Below are 20,438 nucleotides of genomic sequence, written 5' to 3'. Positions count from 1 at the left end.
GTGTTGATAAGGCTACTTCAACATAGATAGATAGATAGATAGATAGATAGATAGATAGATAGATAGATAGATAGATAGATAGATAGATAGATAGATAGATAGATAGATAGAATATGGATGGATGGATAAATAGATAGCTAGATAGACAGAAGGATGGATGGATGGATAAATAGACTGATGGATGGATGGAAGGACAGATGGAAAGATGGATCAATAGATGGAAGCATGGATCAATGGATGGATAGATGGAAAGATGGATCAATGGATGGATAGATGGAAGAATGGCTCAATGGATGGAAGGATGGAAGAATGGATCAATGGATGGATAGATGGAAGGATGGCTCAATGAATAGAAGGATGGATAGATGGAAGGATGGAACAATGGATGGATGGATGGATGGATGGAAGGATGGATCAATGAATGGGTGGATGGATAAATAGATTCATATAAATAGATAAATGGATAGATGGATAAATAAATAGATTGGTGGATAGATAAATAGATGATAGATAGATAGAGAGACATATGAGAGGGAAGGGGTACCATTGATGAGAGGGGGGCATGTGGACAGACGATGGAGGGATGGATGGATAGAGGGTTGGATGGATGGATAGATAGAGGGATGGATGGATGGATGGATGGATGGAGTGGGATCAGTGCAGTCTCTGGTGATGATGATGATGGGGATGATGATCTCCTCATACAAGGTGCGGTGAGTGACAGTTGTCGGTAGGTGGGTGGGTGGGAGGGAGGGAGGACTGCGCTCTCCTCTCCATGCTGAGCACCGATTAGTGTCGGTAGTGTGTACACACTGATGTGTTCATCAGGCGATATAAGGATCGGTACCTGGAGTGTGCGCGGTGTGCCCCCCCCCCCCCCCCTGTGTGATGTGAGGGGGGAGCGGAGCGCTGATGAGGATCTCACTGATCAGGCGGATGGGCGCGGAGCTGGCAGTGCGGAGCCCGGCACGGAGCGCGGTGTAGCCGGTGAGTGCGGGGATCCGAGTGCTGCCCGTCCAGCCGGGGGGATGGGGGCTTCCCTGGAGGGGGGATGGGGGCTTCCCTGGAGGGGGGATGGGGGCTTCCCTGGAGGGGGGAAGGGGGCATTACATGGGGAAGAATAAGAACAATGTGCAGCAATCCTCCTCACTGCAAGGCAATGAGAGATCCATTCATCCGGAGTGGCTGCAATAATCGGAGCACCCACTGATAGGACTCAGGGCTGCCTGTGCCTGGGTGTAATGGGCTAATACTGGCACCATTCATACCCCCCCCAAAGAAAAGAAAGAGGAATCAACCAACACTTATTTAACAAACTAATCTCCCATAAGGATAATAGCAAGCTGTTCAGATGGGCATAGGACCCAACACACTTCTTATTGACACAGCCAGGCATGCATTGTGATCCTGCCCTCTATATAGTTATATGTTATCTGCTGTAGTAAGCACTGGCTGGTTGTGGATTATACAGAGAAGCCCTGAGACCGGATTTCACATTATCACCCAACCATTGGAAGCGCTTTTCAATAGGTTACCAGGGGTTACCGCACTTTGCCGGCAGCTCAGTTTTGCAGACGAAGTGAATAAAGCGTGCGGGATAACTTCGCTTGGCTGATGTTGTCATATGCAGTTGGTTATAAGTGGCATATTTATATTTCATTTGCAGATAAAATTGATGCAACTTTTTAAATAAAAATTCTTTACAAAAGGCAACTCCGCTAGGTGCACAGAGGGTTTACCTTGCCATTGGCACCTATTGCCGCTAAACTGTCAGCATAGGATTGTGTATATGGAGGTTTCCCATTTTATTTTAGTCTTATTATTTTATTATATTTTATAAATTTTATTATTTATTTATTATTTTATATTTATTTTTTCCTATTTTATTTTTATTATATTATATTTATTTGTTTCATATTTTATTTTTATTATTTTATTATATTTTATTTGTTATTTTATATTTATGTTTTCCTATTTTATTTGTATTATTTTATATTTATTTGTTTCCTATTATATTTTTATTCTTTTATTATATTTTATGATATTTTATTTGTTATTTTATATTTATGTTTCCCTATTTTATTTTTATTTTTTTATATTTATTTTTTTCCTATTTTATTTTTATTATTTTATTATATTTTATTTGTTATTTTATATTTATTTTTTCCTATTTTTTGTTTATTATTTTATTTATTTTATATTTATTTTTCCTATTTTATTTTTATTATTTTATATTTATTTTTTCCCTATTTTATTTTTATTATTTTATATTTATTTGTTTCCTAATTTATTTTTATTATTTGATTACATTTTATATGCTATTTTACATTTGTTCTTTCATTTTTTTATTTATTATTTTATTGATTATTTTATATTTATTTTTTCCTATTTTATTTTTATTATTTTATATTTATTTTATTTGTTATTTTATCCTATTTTTGGTTGATTATTTTATTTATTTTATATTTATGTTTTCCAATTTTATTATATATTTATTTGCTATTTTATATTTATTTTTTCTTATTTTTTTTTGTTTATTTTATTATTTATTATTTTATATTTATGTTTTCCTATTTTATTATTTAGTATTTTTTTCCCATTTTATTTTTAGTATTTCATTATATTTTATTTATTATTTTATATTTAGTTTTTCCTATTTTTTTATTACATTTTTATCATTTTATATTTATTTTTTTATAATAATATATATATATATATAATTAATATATATATATATATATATATATATATATATATATATATATAATTATTTATATACTTATAAAACTACTAAATAAATTAATAAATAAATAAAATATAATATATTAAATATAATAAAATAATACAACTAAATTTATTTTATATCTATTTTTTATAATATATATATATATATATAATATATATATATATATATATATATATATATATATATATATATTACATACTAACTATGTAACTTATTGCTGTTGGCACGTGTGATCATTCTACAACCACAGCTTGTGACGGATCACCCCGGTAGGACTAGCTACAAGTAATATCAGGATGAGATCGGCGTTTAGCGTTGTCCAAGTCTTAGACTGCGTTATATAAGAAGGTTTTTGATGCACAGTATTGCTGTTCTTTGACATATTGGCTAATCAGAAACGAAAGATTATTTCTTGGCGCGCTCTCCTCTGTTATTAGGGACGGTTCTCTGAAAGCCAAAACTCACAAAAGTCTTCGGAGTTTTAATGAGATGGACCTGATTAATTTCATCCATTGTAAGCAGTGCAGGAGACCCATAGCATCCAACCACCCAGAAAGGTCTACACGGCATGTCAGTGCTAGTTGTATTCTGAATTAGAAATATTTAGTTGGCGGTTTCCCTTTGGATGTAGTACTCACGAAAAGTAGTAAGCAGTATTTGATAATCCAGAGTCGTTGCCCCCCCCCCCCCCCCCCCCAACTCTGCCTAGGGTTGGATGGACCCATAGGTTGTGCACGTGCTCCGTTAATGTAAAGGATATTGGATGAGATTGGATGAGACCTGAAATATTCAGACATGTAGAAAGGCAGCACATGGTGCAGAAAGAAGTATTAACTGATCGTATCTCAGCAGACTTCCACCGGAGTCAGCAGGAAGCCAATGGTTAGCGTTGTGTTGATGTGATCTATCTATCTATCTATCTATCTATCTATCTATCTATCTATCTATCTATCTATCTATCTTTATAAGTTGATGTAGCCTCATCAACAAACACCATGTGAATGTCTATGAATGAGCACCTATCTATCCATCTATCCGCTCTCTACTCGCCTCCCATGCACAACCTACACATCTTTCCCTCTCTCTTTTTCAATATATCTCTCCCCACTCCAGTATCTCCCCTTCCTCTCCCTTCTGTACCTTCTCTCTTTATCATTTCCTTTTCCTCTCTCTCACTCGTTTCCTCTTCCTTTACCTCTCCCTCACCCCAAGCCTCCCCACACCCCCCTTTCCTCTGTAGTCCACCCCTTTCTCTCATGCTCTCTCTTTAACCCCAACTTCCCCCTTCTATTTTCTTCTGCCTCTGTATCTCTCGATCATGTCCTTTCTTTCTCTCTCTCTCTCTGTCTCTTTCTCTCACTCAGCTTGAGCCCCGCTATCAATCTCATGTCTCTCTTTCTGTTATGTTCTTTCATGTCTATCTCACCTCCTCTTTTTTTGTATTTTTCTCACCTCCCCATCTTGTCCTCCCCCTTGTGTTTCTTATCACATTTTGTCTCTCACCCCAAGCCTTTCTTCCCATTTCTCCTTCCACGCCTCTCTGTCATGTCTCTGAATGTCTCTTATCCCTATTCATCCCTCCCATTCCCTCGTCCACACCTCACTATCATGTCCTTGCCTAGTCTTCTTTCTCTCTCGCTCTCTACCCCAAGCCTTCCCTCCCATCTCCCCTTCCAATTTCCTCTCCATTGTCTTCTCTCTCTATCCCTCTAACCTCAAGCTTTCCCTCCCATCTCCCCTTTCCTCTTCCTTGTCTTCTCTCTCTATCTCTCTAACCGAAAAACCCTCTCTCCCATCTTCCCTTCCTCTTCCCTCCTAATTGTCTTCTCTCTCTATCTCTCTAACTGAAAAACCTTCTCTCCCATCTTCCCTTCCTCTTCCCTCCTAATTGTCTTCTCTCTCTGTCTCTCTAACCTCAAGCCTTCACTCCCATCTCCCCTTCCACTTTCCTTTCATTTGTCTTCTCTCTCTATCTCTCTAACCTCAAGCCTTCCCTTCCATCTCCCCCTATACACCTCTCCATCATGTCCTTTTCCTCTCTCTGGTCTCCTCTCTCTTTCTTACTTCAAGCCTTCCCTCCCATCTCCCCTTCCTCTTCACTCTCCTTTGTCTTCTCTCTCTCTCTCTTTCTAATCTCAAGCCTTGACCTTCAATCTCCCCCTCCACACCTCTTTATCATGTCCCTTTCCTCTCTCTGGTCTTCTCTCTCTCTCTTACTTCAAGCCTTCTCTTCCAACTACCCTTCCTCTTCCCTCTCCCTTGTCTTCTCTCTTTCTAATCTCATGTCTTCCATTCTAACTCCCCCATCCCACCACTCTATCATGTCCTTTCTCTCCCTTGTCTTCTCTCATTCCACAAATCTCCCCTTCCATCTACCCCTCCACACCTATCACATCCTTTTTCTATTCCTTGTCTTTTTTTCTTTTTCTTACCCCAAGTCTTCCCTTCCATCTCCCCTAAACAACCCTCTATAATGTTCTTTCCCTTTTTCTTGTCTTCCTCCTTCTCTTTTACCCCAAGACTTTCCTTCCATCTCCTATTCTTCTCCTCTCTAGCATGATTTACCTTTTTTTTCTTCTCTCCTTCTCTCTTACCCCAAGCCTTCCCTTCCATCTTCCTTTCCACATCTCTCTATGATGTCCTTTTTCTATTTCCTGTCTTTTCTTTCTTTTTCTTACCCCAAGCCTTGTCTTCCCTTCCATCTCCCCTCGACAACTGTCTATCATCTTTATTCCCTTTATCTTGTCTTCCCCCATTCTCTCTTACCCGAAGCCTTCCCTTCCATTTATCTTTTCATCCTCACCTCTCTATGATGTCCTTTTTCTATTTTTTGTCTTCTCTTTTTCTTAACCCAAGCATTACCTTTTATCTCCCCTTGATACATCTCCATCATGTCCTTTCCCTCTCTCTTGTCTCCCCTCCTTCTATATTACCCCAAGCCTTCCTTCGATTTCCCCTTCCATACCTATCAATAATTTTCCTTATCTCTGGTCTACTCTCTCACTCTCTTACCCTAATTCTTCCCTTCCATCTCCCCTCCACACTTCTGTATCATGTAATTTCCCTCTCGTCATCATTCCCTCTCTTACCTAAGCCTTTCCTTCCATCTCCCCCTCCACACCTCTGTATCATGTAATTTCCCTCTCGTCATCTTTCCCTCTCAGACCCAAGCCTTCCCTTCCATCTCCCTCTCCACACTTCTCTAAAATGTCCTTTCCTTCTCTCTGGTCTCTCTCTTACTCCGAGCCTTTAATTTCATCTCCCTTTTACATCTCTCTGTCATGTTTTTTCACTCTCTCTTGTCTCCCCTCCCTCTCTCTCACCCCAAGCCTTACCTTCCATCTCCCCTTCCACATTTCTCTATCATGTCCTTTTTCTATGTCTTGTCTTCTCTCCCACTCCCTTACCCCAGGCCTTCCCTTCCATCTTCTTATCCTCACCTCCGTATGATGTTCTTTTTCTATCTCTTGTCTTTTCTTCTACTCTCTTACTACAAGCCTTCCCTTCTATCTCCTCATCCTCACCTCTCTATGGTGTTCTTTTTTCTATCTCTTCTCTTCTCTCCTACTGTCTTACCCCAAGCTTTCCCTTCAATCTCCTAATCCTAGCCTCTCTATGGTGTTCTTTTTTCTATCTCTTTTCTTCTTTTTCTATCTCTTGTCTTCTCTGCTACTCTCTTACCCCAAGCCTTTACTTCCATCTCCTCATCCTCACCTCTCTATGGTGTTCTTTTTCTATCTTTTGTCTTCTCTCCTACTCTCTTACCCCAAGCTTTCCCTTCCATCTCCTTATCCTGGCCTCTCTGTGGTGTTCTTTTTTCTATCTCTTGTCTTTGTTTTCTTACCACATGCCTTCTCTTTTATCTCTCCTTAATGCCTCCTCATCATGTCCTTTCACTCTCTTATCTCCTTTCCTTCTAGCCTTCCTTACATTTCCCCTTCCACACCTCAATTATTTTCTTTTATCTATTGTTTCCTCCCCCTTTCTCTCTCTCTCTCTTTCTCTCTCTTACCCCAAGTCTTCCCTTCCATCTCCCCCTCCACACCTCCCTGGCATGTCCTTTCCCTCTCTCTGGTTTCTTCTCTCTTATACCCAAAGCCTTCCCTTGCATCTCCCCATCCACACCGCTGTATCATGTCCTTTCCCTCTCTCTGGTTTCTTCTCTCTTATACCCAAAGCCTTCCCTTGCATCTCCCCATCCACACCGCTGTATCATGTCCTTTCCCTCTCTCTGGTTTCTTCTCTCTTATACCCAAAGCCTTCCCTTGCATCTCCCCATCCACACCGCTGTATCATGTCCTTTCCCTCTCTCTGGTTTCTTCTCTCTTATACCCAAAGCCTTCCCTTGCATCTCCCCATCCACACCGCTGTATCATGTCCTTTCCCTCTCTTTGGTTTCTTCTCTCTTATACCCAAAGCCTTCCCTTGCATCTCCCCATCCACACCGCTGTATCATGTCCTTTCCCTCTCTCTGGTTTCTTCTCTCTTATACCCAAAGCCTTCCCTTGCATCTCCCCATCCACACCGCTGTATCATGTCCTTTCCCTCTCTCTGGTTTCTTCTCTCTTATACCCAAAGCCTTCTTTTGCATCTCCCCATCCACACCTCTCTATCTTGTCCTTTCCCTGTCTCTGGTTTTCTCTCTCTTATACCCAAAGCCTTCCCTTCCATCTCCCCCTCCACACCTCTCTATCATGACCTTTATCATTTGTCTTCTGCCCCCTCCCCCTCTTACCCCAAGCTTTCCTTTCCATCTCCCCCCCACACCTTTCTATCACATCCCTCTCTTCTCCCTGGTCTCCTGTCTCTTTTGCTCCTCTCTCACTCTTTCCTTCTCTTGGTCTCCTTTCCACTCTCCTCCTCTCTCCCTCCCCACTCTCCCATCTCACCTCTGTTTGCACTCTCCTTATCCTCCTTCATTCTTCTTCTTTTTTTCCTTCCCTTTCATGCTCATTTTTTTTTCTGGTATCATTTACTGTCTCCCTCTGTGACTATTGATTGGAGTTGACTGATATCAGAACTGAACAGAATAATGACTTAGTTGAACTAAGCCAGTCATAGCATTAAGCTGCACTGAGCCCTGTGCTATAGGAAATGCAATGGCGTGGATCTGGCAGACCATGCAACTGCAGAGCATGGTAATAATACACAGGGCTGCCTCATGTAGACTGTTATGGCTGTGCTAATGCCAGGCAAATGTCACACTTTCCACACGGATAGGGAAATGGAGTTTGGAATTATATTAATAAATAGAGTAAGTTGTGTGTTGGCGGAACTGCGACATGATTGACAGGTGTGGCGAAGTATAGCGAGGATAAATTGTAAGGACTCTCGCCCAACACAGCCTTCCTTCCCAGTATCAGCACTGTTCACATTGTCACCTGTTGTTCTTCTTCACGGATCTTTTCCTGAATTCATTTTAAGGGCTTAAAGTGACTATTCATCAGAGCCCACTGCTTGCTACTACTGAAGAGGAAGGGCTTTAAAAGTAGAGTAAACCCTAACTGGATGCCATTTAGTTATAAATAATTGTCTTTTTTACCTTTATATCCTTTGTTGCATCTCACTACTTCTGTACTCCTGCAGCCCCATTCCAGATACCTCCTCTCTACATGTACTCCAGTGTTGGAATTTGTCAGAGTGTCATCTGATGGTCACAACAGTGGACCATGCCTGCGTACTGTTCTAATGGCCACTTGTAGCCTCTATCATAAGCAGTTGTGACAGGGTGACAACAACTGAGAGACATGGAGAGAGTGTGGTCACCCTATAACAGATATTGATTTAACGAGGACCTTCATGGAAGGATCACCGGGTATTATTTTAATAAAAGTTGATATAAATAGGAAAAAGTTTTTTTGGAATTACATTAACATGCTATAGCTTACGTGAGATTTTAATGATTGGGTTTTCACATAATTTAATTGTTTGATGTTTACTGGCTCCTCTCTTCACCCAGCGTGGGAGGGTGGAGATTCCATTGAAACAGGTGATACGATAGAGGTGGGAATGCTATTACGTGGTTTTATGAGGAATAGTCATACTTTGGAGGCTTCTTTGTGCTTCTTGCTTGTTGTGACTCTAATAAATGTGTTTTATTGGAATTTGTGAACAATTACTTCATTATCTGCACTATAAACCAGTAGTTTTGGAACCATTAATTGCCACAGGGTTGTTTAAAGTTAACTTTACTAATAGAAATATGGGGATCTCATCACCTACTTATAAAAGGTCTAGTTACCTAGCCATTAAGCTGATCCTCTGGATTTAGTACTTATATACAGTATATTTATATCACTATATATGCCAAGTACATTTATCAGGAAAGTCAGAGTAGAGTTATAAATCCTTATCTACTGTATACACCTGTTTTGCATCAGAGACTCCAGGTATTGAAGCAAGCGGGTCATCCTCCTAGTACTGCTTAGCAATGGTATTTTGCAATGTTTAGTGTCACTTCCGGTTTATTTTAACACTTGTTAAAACAACTTTAATAATTACTATAGAGCAGTTATGATCAACTTATAAGGTATAAAGGGCCTCGGTTTGGGCCCCTGACATCACCAAAAGGCCACAAAAATGTTTAATATATATATATATATATATTAGGGCTAAAACAACTAATCGATTTATTCGACAACTAATCGATTATGAAATTAATCGATTACTATTTTCATAATCGATTAATCGGCCAGTAACAAAATTGGGTTAAAGTTAATGAGTCTGATGATATTTACTAGTTTGGCCCTTTAATAGTATAGCTCTCCTCTAATAGTATATACACTATATGTCGCCTCTAATAGTAAATACAGTATATATCTCCTCTAATAGTTTATACAGTATATCCCCTCTAATAGTATATGCAGTATATATCCCCTCTAATAGTATATACATTATATCTCTCCTCTAATAGTATATAGCCTCTAATAGTATATATAGTATATCTCTTCTAATAGTATATACAGTATATCTCTTCTAATAGTATATACAGTATATCTCTTCTAATAGTATATACAGTATATCTCTCCTCTAATAGTATATAGCCTCTAATAGTATATACAGTATATCTCTTCTAATATTACCGGTATATACAGTATCTCTCTCCTCTAATAGTATATACAGTATATCTCCTCTAATAGTATATACAGTATATATCTCCTCTAATATATATATATATATATATATATATATATATATATATATATATATATATACAGTATATCTCTTCTGTCTGTTATTCTCAGAGTGGATTAGATATTTTGCTCCCTAACCATATAGTTGGTTATTTATATTTACTACTGCATAGAGATATTTAAGAATAAATTGCCTTTTTTTAAAACTTTACATATTAACTAAATTATACACCACACTTTTTTTTTTAAAGGTTATTAACTGATTAATCGAAACAATAATCGGCCAACTAATCGATTATGAAAATAATCATTAGATGCAGCCCTAATATATATATATATATATATATATATATATATATATATATATATATATATATATATATATATATATATCCTTTGTTGCATTGTATATATGTGTACAGATGACTGTTGGTCAATGTGGACATACTACAGACGATGGCTGGAGACTTTGGGCTTGCTACAGGGGATGGTCATAGATTACAGACACACTACAGGGATGGTCAGAGGCTTTGGACACAGTACAGGGGATGTTCAGATACTGTGGATACTGTGGGCTTACTACAGGGGATGGTCATAGATTACAGACACACTACAGGTATGGTCACAGGCTTTGGACACAGTACAGGGGATGTTCAGATACTGTGGATACACCGCTGTGGACACAATACAAGAGATAGAGACTGTAGACACACTATTGGAGGTGGTAAGAGTAGATGCCCTATTGAAGATGGTATGAGGCTATAGTCACACTATTGAAGATGGTATGAGGCTATAGTCACACTATTGAAGATGGTATGAGGCTATAGTCACACTATTGAAGATGGTATGAGGCTATAGTCACACTATTGAAGATGGTATGAGGCTATAGTCACACTATTGGAGATGTTCTGAGGCTATAGACACACTATTGGAGATGATCAGATGCTATAGACACACCATGTGATGTGATCAGAGGCCTAGGACACACTACAAAAGCTGTTCAGGGACTGTGGATACATTGCAGGAGATAATCAGAGGCTGTGGAAACACTACAGGAAATGGACAGATGCTTTGGACAAACTAAAGGAGATGGTATGGTGCTGGACACAGCTCAGAAGATAATTAGGGGCCGTCACCATACTTCAGGAGATGGTCAGAGAGACTGTGCACACACTACAGATGATAATCAAAGATTGTAGACGTACTATTGGAGATGGTCAGAGGCTGTGGTCACACTTTAGGAGATGGATAGAGACTTTGGTCACATTACAGGAGATGTTCAGAGACTGTGGACACACTACAGGAGTTATTCAGAGATTGTAGACATACTATTGGAGATGGCCAGAGACTGTGGACACGCTACAGAAGATAATCAGAGGCTGTGGTCACACTACAGCAGATGGATAGAGACTATGGTCACACTACAGGAGATTGTCGGAGACTGTGGTCACACTATAGGAGATGGATAGAGACTGTGGTCACACTACCGGATATGGTCCGAGACTGTGGCCACACCACAGGAGATGGATAGAGACTTGCCACACTAGAGGAGATTGATAGAGACTGTAGTCACACTACAGGAGTTAATCAGAGATTGTAGACATACTATTGGGGACGGCCAGAGGCTGTGGACACAATACGGGAGATACTCAAGGACTGAACACATTACAACAGAAAATCAGAGGCTGCAGGAGATGGTCAGAGACTTGGGACACACTACAAAAGATCATCAGAGGTTGTAGACTCACCACAGGAGAAGGCCAGAGACTGTGGTCATACTACAGGAGAAGGTTAAAGACTGCAAACATCCTACAGGTGTGGTTAGTTACATGCTACAAGAGACAGAGACTGTGTATAGGTTATACGAGACTGCTTTAGATCCCTTAGTCCCTTTAGTAATCAGTGCTCACACTACTGACTGCTGGGATCTTAAGGGCAGCACAATAAGTACTAAAGGCTTGCATGCAACCCTCAGCCACAGGTTGGGTTATAGAGAGTCCATTGGATTCTACCAGTCACCCTGGACTCATAGAATTTAGTGAGGTGTAGAAACTTGGGGTTGGGGTAACCAATGCAGGAGCCTGTGAATTGCACCCACAATGGTCTAGAATGCAAAAATGCATTAAATCCATTTTTTCAAAATGTATTAATGCGGGTTCCGATATTCTCTTTTTTTTCAAAAGGTGGATTTTGGAGGCGATTTAACAAAACCTGTGAACTCAGAATCTGGTGTAGCATGGTAGACAATCAGCTAAAACCTGGAAGCTGATTCGTTTCTATGCAGAGCTGCACCAGTTTTAGTAACTAACCCCCTATGCCTTTAAGTCAGAGTCTATGAGATGTATAGATAAAAAAAAATAAAAAAATTAAAGACTACAGCTTCTCTTTATAATAGAGGAAATCTTTTTCTTGCAAACAGAGCACACGGGAACAAAAAGCAAACTTCAGCAAATTTGTTTTTAACATTGCATATTTATAACTGAATTTTATGTTTTGCCCGAAGTTCTAATAAAAACAAGCCTGATTATGTAACTCCTCCATTTGCTTCAAATATGTACATCGTGTATTTCTCTTGTCTTAAAGAGGTACTATAATCTTTTTAATGTGTGTGTATGTATGTATATATAATGTGTGTGTGTGTGTGTGTATATATATATATTATATACATACAGTACACACCGATCAGCTATAACATTATAACCACTGACAAGTTAAGTGAATAACATTGATTATCTTGTTACAATGAGATCTGAAGGTGGCTGGTATATAATAGACAACAAGTGAACATGTTGTCCCTGAAGTTAACAGGGACAGTGTTGAAAGCAGAAAAAACTATCAAACGTAAGGATTCGAATGATTTTAATAAGGCCCCACACTGGGGCGGTGGGTCTATTGGCGGTAAAGCACCTCTATTTTTAGCGGCACTTTACCGTCGTATATGCGGGGGTATTCGACTGATAGCGGGGCGCTTTTAACCCCCGCTATCGGCTGAAAAAGGCTTAAAACCACCCGCAAAGCGCTGCTGTATCAGCACTTTGCCGGCGGTATAGCTCCTTCGCCGCTCCAAAGATGCTGCTAGCAGGACTTTTTTTACCGTCCTGCCAGCGCACCGCTCCAGTGTGAAAGCCCTCGGGCTTTCACACTGGAGTGAATGGCAACTAGCAATACCATCGGCGCTCCCTGTATATCACACAGCACAGTGCCCAGTGATGGGGGAGAAGGGCTTGGTGTGGCCGCTCAGAGGACCGCTGTAACTTCTAAACACAGAAGCTGGGCTTCTAAATCTAGAAATGACAGCAGTCCTCGGAATGGAAAGCACAGAATTAGTGTCACAGCCCTGTGTGCATGGAGTGATTAGGGTGTGCCCAGACACACCCCGTGCTCACACCTATTGTGCCCACGCTGACCCGTGTCCACAGCCAAAAGCTTCTACAATGGGCACATGAGCATCAGAACTGGACCACGGAGCAATGAAAGAGGGTGGCATTCCATCATGTGGATGGCTGGGTGAGTGTGGGTTGCTTATCGTCTCTCTTATGGCACCAAGATGCCCTAAGGGAAGAAGGAAAACTAGCGGAGGCAGTAATCTGCTACTGACAGCTTGGTGCCAAACACCACAGCATACCTTCAGAGCCTTCAAAGAACCACTTTAAAGTAGAATTATATATTTAATTTGACTTTAAATAGTTCATTAGAGCCAACTTGTCCCAAACAAACTATTCCCATTATATACAGTAATGATGTGTGCTGTAATATACTGTTGTAGTATTAGCTACATACAGTAAGCTGTCTGTGTTCACTAAACTGGGAAACACCAAAAGCTTCTAAATTTGGTCTGGCCAAGAAGGCCGTTTTCCCCATGGACATGGAGGGGTTTTTGAATTAAAATAATTATGAAATTATCTTTGCTTTGAAACATGCTTGCGTCCCTATTCAGCTCTAATTATTCATGTATTCGGGGAATACATTGTGTTCTGGGGAATTTTGTGCTACAATTATCGGGTTGATTGTCAAATGATTGAGAAGTGTATAACCCGGGCCTGTTTGCTTTAAATCTCATTACCGCCTGCTCCGTGAACTCTTGTGAATACACTCCAAATCTTCCTCCTATTAGTAACAGTTATTGCTTTAAGTGTGCTGCGTTGGCGTTCTGTAAGGTTGGTTTGTCAGTTTTCAGGCCTACTAGCTATCTATTTGCAGCGTTAGTATTGCTCTATGAAGTATGTTTTACTAATTGTCTAAACCAGTGGTCTCCAAACTGTGGCCCAGGGGCCAGATGTGACCCTTTGCTTGCCTTTATCTGGGCCTTGGGGTACTATTCCAACCAATCATGGGGCACCATTCCCCCTACTGAAACCATCAATAGGTTACTCTTCCCATTGAAACAGATGATGGGGCACTGACGCCGGTGCTTTCTCTACTCCCACTGGTCACAGTCTGCCCCCCCCTAAAGCCTGAAGGACACTAAACTGACCCTTTGCTTGGAAAATTTGGAGACACCTGTTTTAGACCAGGCTTTCTCAACCCTTTTACCAGAAAGGACCACCTCAAATAGTTTTTAGGTCTCAGGGAACACCCATACTAAAAAATAAAGCTACAGATTATGATAGCTTAGTGCCCCTTACATTAGTGTATGGTGTAGGCAGCAGATCAATTTGCCACTGCTGTCTTCTCAAAAAAAAACCCTAGCAACCTCCGAGGAACCCCAGTTCTCCAAAGAGAAGTGGGGTTGAAAAAATTTGGTCTACACATAAATCAGCTCCTTTTTTATTGGAAATAAAGATCCCTTTTATTATTGGAACCATATCCCTCTTTCCCACATTCTCCACAATTGTCTTATGCCGTGTACACACGATTGGTCTTTCCGGCAGACTAGGCCCGACGGTCTTCCCGGCGGAGTTTCGGCGGAGTTCTGATGGACTTTCGAACCAATGGACTTTCCCACGCACGAACGGACTAAGTCAGTTCATTTTGACGGGACAAAAAAGGAAGCTCAATAGCCAGTAGCCAATAGCTTCCCTTGCGTCGTATTTGGACCGTCAAACCAGCATACAGACAAACGTTTTTCCCAATAGGAATTGAGTCAGTCGGACAGATTTGAAACATGTTCTATTTCTAGGTCCGTCGGATTTCAACGAAAAACAATCGGATTAGCCCACACACGATCGGATTGTCCAGACGTCCTTATATGTAAATTACTTTTTTTTTTTAAGATTTTTTGATCTGAATAATTTATGTGTGACAAATACTGTATGCAAAAAAAACAGGAAGGGGGTAAATAATTTTTCAGAGCACAGTACGTATGTAAGGTCTAAATGTACAAACTACCTATTTGCTATGTTAATATTGCTCAATGAAGGGATTTTAACATGCCACTGATCACCAATGGTTGTGGTATTGATTTTTTTTTTTTGTAAATACCTCTGACCACCAATGCCTGAATTTGTCTTGCATACACACAGCCACACAATTGTTGGCCAACAATTACGAACGTAGTGATGTACTAGACCAGTGATGGTGAACCTTGGCACCCCAGATGTTTTGGAACTACATTTCCCATGATGCTCAACCACACTGCAGGGTGCATGAGCATCATGGGAAATGTAGTTCCAAAACATCAGGGGTGCCAAGGTTCGCCATCACTGCACTAGACCTACTACGTGTTTTTTCATCTCTTTAGCGCCACCCTTTGGGCTCCTTCTGCTAATTTGGTGTTAGTAGAAGTTTGGTGAGTGTTGATTTGCGCTTTTCATTCCACGCTTTTCATTTCGCACTTTTCATTTTGTGCTTTTCAGTTAGTTTCTGAACGGCTGTTCATCAACCATACATGTTGCAGAATCGGAGGAGATAACGTGTTACTTATTTTTGGCCTTGGAATTATTGCTTTGACATCATTTTTTTGGTAGAATAATAATGATTTGATTTGGTATATTTTCTATATTTATTGATGCATAGAATGCGCTTTTTGGTTAAGTTCTATTGGCAGATAGCATGTCTAATTTTATTTGTTTCCTTTTTTTAATGCACAATACAAAAATTGTGGAGAATAATACTTGGCTATGTGTGTTACTTCAAATGGCAGTTTGGGAGTCGGCAGTAACATTTAAAAAATACAATGCAAAATTGACAAGGGACACCAACATAGTTGTATCTTTGATCTTAAAAACTACAGGATAATGGGGTTGTGGTAACTTTCCAAAATAAAAAAAATAAAAAAGCATAATAATATTAATCTTGATATCACTAGAAAAAAAAAGCCTTGGGAAATTAGTTTACAATAACTCCATCAGTATCACCAGCAAAGCATCTTCATTATTATCCCATTAAAGAAGAGAATTGTGCGCTGCATTTCGAGATTTCATAAATTGCGACATCACGAATGTTAAGTCTCCATTATAAACGCTAGTTTACAAGACGAGCTTCTGGCTCGTCCTTGCTTCCGAGCATGAATCTGAAGTTTGTATCTTGGACTTTTGCCCGATGGACATTTGTTGGCGGAAAATCTGAAGACATGCTATCCAACATTTGCCCACGGAAAATCCGAAAACAATTGTCCGATGGAGCATACACACGGTCGGATTTTCTGCCAACAGCCTGACATCGAACATTTCCCATCGGAAAATCCGATCGTGTGTCAGAGGCTTAAGGGTTTACAACTACTTTGACCCATTGAATACCAGGATGTTTACAAACATACCTTGGTAGACAAGGGAATAATGAGGGTTTCAGCGTGACTTTAAGGTACTCGGTGCTGCAGGTTTTTCCAAAGTACCCTATAAATTTCCTAAACCTACTAGGCCTCATATTCCAGTTTAATTTGCAGGAGTGATTGGGGAGTCTCCTGGGAAGGTTAGTCAGCTATGTAATTAAAACGAGAACAAGATCCTGATATAATATTAATTGGTTAGGCAAGTGCATGTCACCAGGAGAGACAAACGGTGAACATTTCATTTTGTATAGTAAGTGAAACCGTTTTTGTCAGTGACTGAGAATTGTATTGGTCTGACTCCTTCATGTGTAGCGTAGAGAGTGAAAGTCAGAGAATGGAAGTTGCTTTTACTGAAATAGACGGAAAAAGGTTTGAACTGAACTTTAACCACTTGCTCCTCTGCCCATAGTCAAATGATGTCTGCAGGAGGGATTTCCCATCCTGGGCGGGCGTCATATGACGTCCTGGGCTTCCTCGACGTCTAGAGGGCGCAGGCACCTGCCATGTCACTTGGGAGCCGGTGTGTGTGCCCGGTGGGCGCCATGTCTGCCGGTCACCCACGGTTACCGGCAACAGAGTCATCAGCTGTCAGCGGTGTTCCCGGTGTGGGTCATCCCGCTTCCCCCTCCCCCAGGTCCATAGCAGGCCCTTCAGGTCTCGTATGGATTCAGAGGGGAACCCCACCCCAAAATGTAAAAAAATAAATAAAATGGCGTGGGGTTCCCCTGCAAAATCCATCCCCCGCTGACAGCTGATGACCCATCGGTTGGTAAGGACGCAGCAAATGGCTTTCACGGCCCTCTACTTAGCAACCAGTTATATACAGTGTTTTTAATGAGGAAAAAAAAAGGGAGTTTAAAAATAGATGTCAGCGGATCATCCACTAACATCCGTTTTTCATCCGTTCTATTGGATTGGGATCTGGTGACTGTGGAGGCCATTGGAGGACAGTGACCTCATTGTCATGTTCAAGAATCCAGTGGTGAGATGATTGGAGCTTTGTGACATGGTGCATTATACTGCTGGAAGGAGCCATCAGAAGATGGGGACACTGTAGTCATAAAGGGATGGACATGGTCAGCAACAATACTCGGGTAGGCCGTGGGGTTTAAACCATGCTCAATTGGTACTAAGGGGCCCAAAGTGTGCCAAGAAAATATCCCTCACATCATTACACCACCACCAATCTGAAGCATTGATACAAGGCAGGATGGATCCATGCTTTCATGTTGTTTACTTCAAATTCTGACCCGACCATCTGAATGTCGCAGCTGAAATCGAGAGTTATCAGACCAGGCAAAGTTTTTCCAATCTTCTATTTTCCAATTTTGGTGATCCTGTGCAAATTGTAGCCTCAGTTTCCAGTTCTTGGCTGACAGGAGTGGCACCCGGTGTGATCTTCTGCTGCTGTAACCCCTCTGCTTCAAGGTTTGATGTGTTGTGCATTCAGAGATGGTATTCTGCATACCTTGGTTGTAACGAGTGGTTATTTTAGTTACTGTTGCCTTTCTATCATCTCTGACCTCAGACACCAACAAGGCATTTTCCTCCACACAACTTCAGCTCACTGGATATTTTCTCTTTTTTGAACCATTCACAGTAAACCCGAGAGATGGTTGTGTGTGAAAATCCCAGTAGATCAGCAGTTTTTGAAATATGCAGACCAGCCCGTCTGGCACCAAAAGCCATGCCAAATCACTTAAATCCCCTTTTTTCCCCATTCTGATGCTCGGTTTGAACTTCAGCAAGTTGTCTTCACCACCTCTAGATGCCTAAATGCATTGACTTGCTGCCATGTGATCAGCTGATTAGCAATTTGTGTTACCAGGTAATTGAACAGGTGTACCTAATAAAGTGGCCAGCAAGTGTATACAATAAGTTTTCACTTCTGCGAGTTGTTGTGCGACTTGACACATGTGAAGTCGCATGACAAGTCAAAACCCATGTATTTCAATGGTCTCTGTTCTAATTGATGATACTCAAGTCGCAGCGACCCCAAAAAAAGATTTTTGCACTACTTTGTTCCGACTTGATCTCACATGGTTCTCACCGGTCACATGTCATTGCATCAAAAATCGCATTGTAAAGTCGCATTGCAAATTGTGTGACCTTGGGGTCGCAATAGTGGAAACCTAGCCTAAATAGAGTGTCCATTCAGTAAAAAAAAAAAAACATAATCTGTCCTCCGTATATTACAAAGATGTCCACTCTGTGTTCATATCCAATGGGGAAAACTCAGTATTTACGTGGTGACAAATAATCAGTATAGAAGAACTCCTTGAGTGCAGATGTCCATTCTTACCATTCCTATAAGTGAAGAAGAAAACCACCTTGTGTAGTACCATTTGCTTGGACCTATACTAATATACGAGGGCCATATCTAAAGTATTTCAAATTGGGTTATTACTTTTTTTTATTAATCTATACAGGTAGTTCAAATTTCACATGTTTTAGAGTAACTTTAATAATGTTTGCGGAGATTTTTGTTGGATAGATTGAAGGAACCAGGCTGAAGAAGAAGACAGCTACTAGATGGTTGGACACATTGACTACACCTGTGGGGATGACACTAGAAGATCTCAGTAGACTAGCACAAAACCAACTTCTCTTAAGATCTCTCATTCACCAAGTTGCTAGGACTTGGAGTCTTGGACCCAAGTCCATGGCACTTAAAGTGGAAGTAAACCCATCGATTTAAACAGTTTTAAAAAAAGGCATGCCGGGAATTCTAACTGCACATTGGCTGTGCTCTCAGCCAAAATCAAACCATCCAATGGCTGGTGCCATAACGGATCACATGTGCAGCACCATAGCAGTTGAAGATTAAACAGAGGAAAAGATGGCAGCTTCCTTGGCTGAAAACGATAGGGGAGTTTACTTCCACTTTAAGTAACCAGTGTAAACTCTCTTTCTTTTTCATTTCAGGTAAATAAAGGATTTCAAACAGAACTGCCACCATTAAGTTATTGACAAAGGAGGGGTGCAGGATGCTGCTTTCATCTTCTTTAAACTTCTCCATCCATCTGTGCATATTGCTCTTGTCAATGGCTTCATCTCCGCATTGCGTAGCCTTCTGTGGATGTCGGACGGTCAGCACCCCTTCTTCATCAAGAACTCAATGACGGCATGTTGCTTCTCCTTGGAATCTATTATTTACCTGCAATCAAAAAGAAGAAGAAGAAGAATTAGTATAGAGAAGGGGTCTCCCAAATTTCTTAACCAGTGATTCTAAACCAGGGTTCCTCCAAAGGTTGCTAGGGGTTCCTTTAGCATTGGGCCATTTCTACCTCTCAGATAAGTTTCCAACAACACCATTGATGTTTTTAGCTATCTGTAAGGAGGTAATTTTTCCCAATGACCACAAGTGTAAGGACCACTCTTCCTACTGACCATTACACTAATGTATCATGAGTTGTAGATTTCTAAATTTTGGCAGGGGTTCCTCGAGACCAGAGAACTATTTCAAGGGTTCCTCTGTGTTGAAAAGGTTGAGAAAGGCTGTTCTAAACAAAGGATCGGTTTACTGTCCCTCAGACTTTAGAAGGGCTGGCCAGTGGAAGAAGAAAATGTCTTGCCATCAATAAGAGTAAACGTGACCCCGTCTTTGGAATTAGGAATTGGTATAGTGGCCCAATGTTGGTGTCAATGGGAGGAATAGTGGCACATTGTTGGGGTCAGTGGGAGGAATAGTGTCCCATCATTGGTTTCAGTGTGAGGAATAATGGCCCAATGTTGGGGGTCAGTGGCAGAAATGATGCCTCATTGGGGAATAGTGCCTTGTATTTAAAAGGAAGAATGGTGCCCCAAGGACCAGATTAAGATTAGCAGATTGCCACATCCAGACCCCGGG

At 40.6% G+C, this 20,438-nt stretch overlaps 1 protein-coding gene across 2 annotated transcripts in view; it reads left to right on the top strand.

The window, feature by feature from the left end:
- LOC143927370 (disks large homolog 2) overlaps positions 1 to 20,438 on the top strand; it is a 1,494,912-nt gene that overhangs the window by 1,063,436 nt on the left and 411,038 nt on the right. The window contains exon 1 of one of the 2 annotated variants that reach the window (XM_077451405.1): positions 876 to 987. The exons of the other annotated variant lie outside the window; for it this stretch is intronic. The gene's annotated coding sequence lies outside the window, so the exon portion shown is untranslated. Of the gene's footprint in view, positions 1 to 875; positions 988 to 20,438 lie in introns of those variants that run through there. 2 annotated transcript variants of the gene reach the window in all.

The sequence above is a fragment of the Lithobates pipiens genome, unplaced genomic scaffold (assembly GCF_037356315.1).
Source record: "Lithobates pipiens isolate NorthernLeopardFrog02 unplaced genomic scaffold, aLitPip1_a1.2 Scaffold_23, whole genome shotgun sequence".
NCBI lineage: Eukaryota > Metazoa > Chordata > Amphibia > Anura > Ranidae > Lithobates > Lithobates pipiens.
This window is presented reverse-complemented; position numbering and strand designations above follow the sequence as displayed.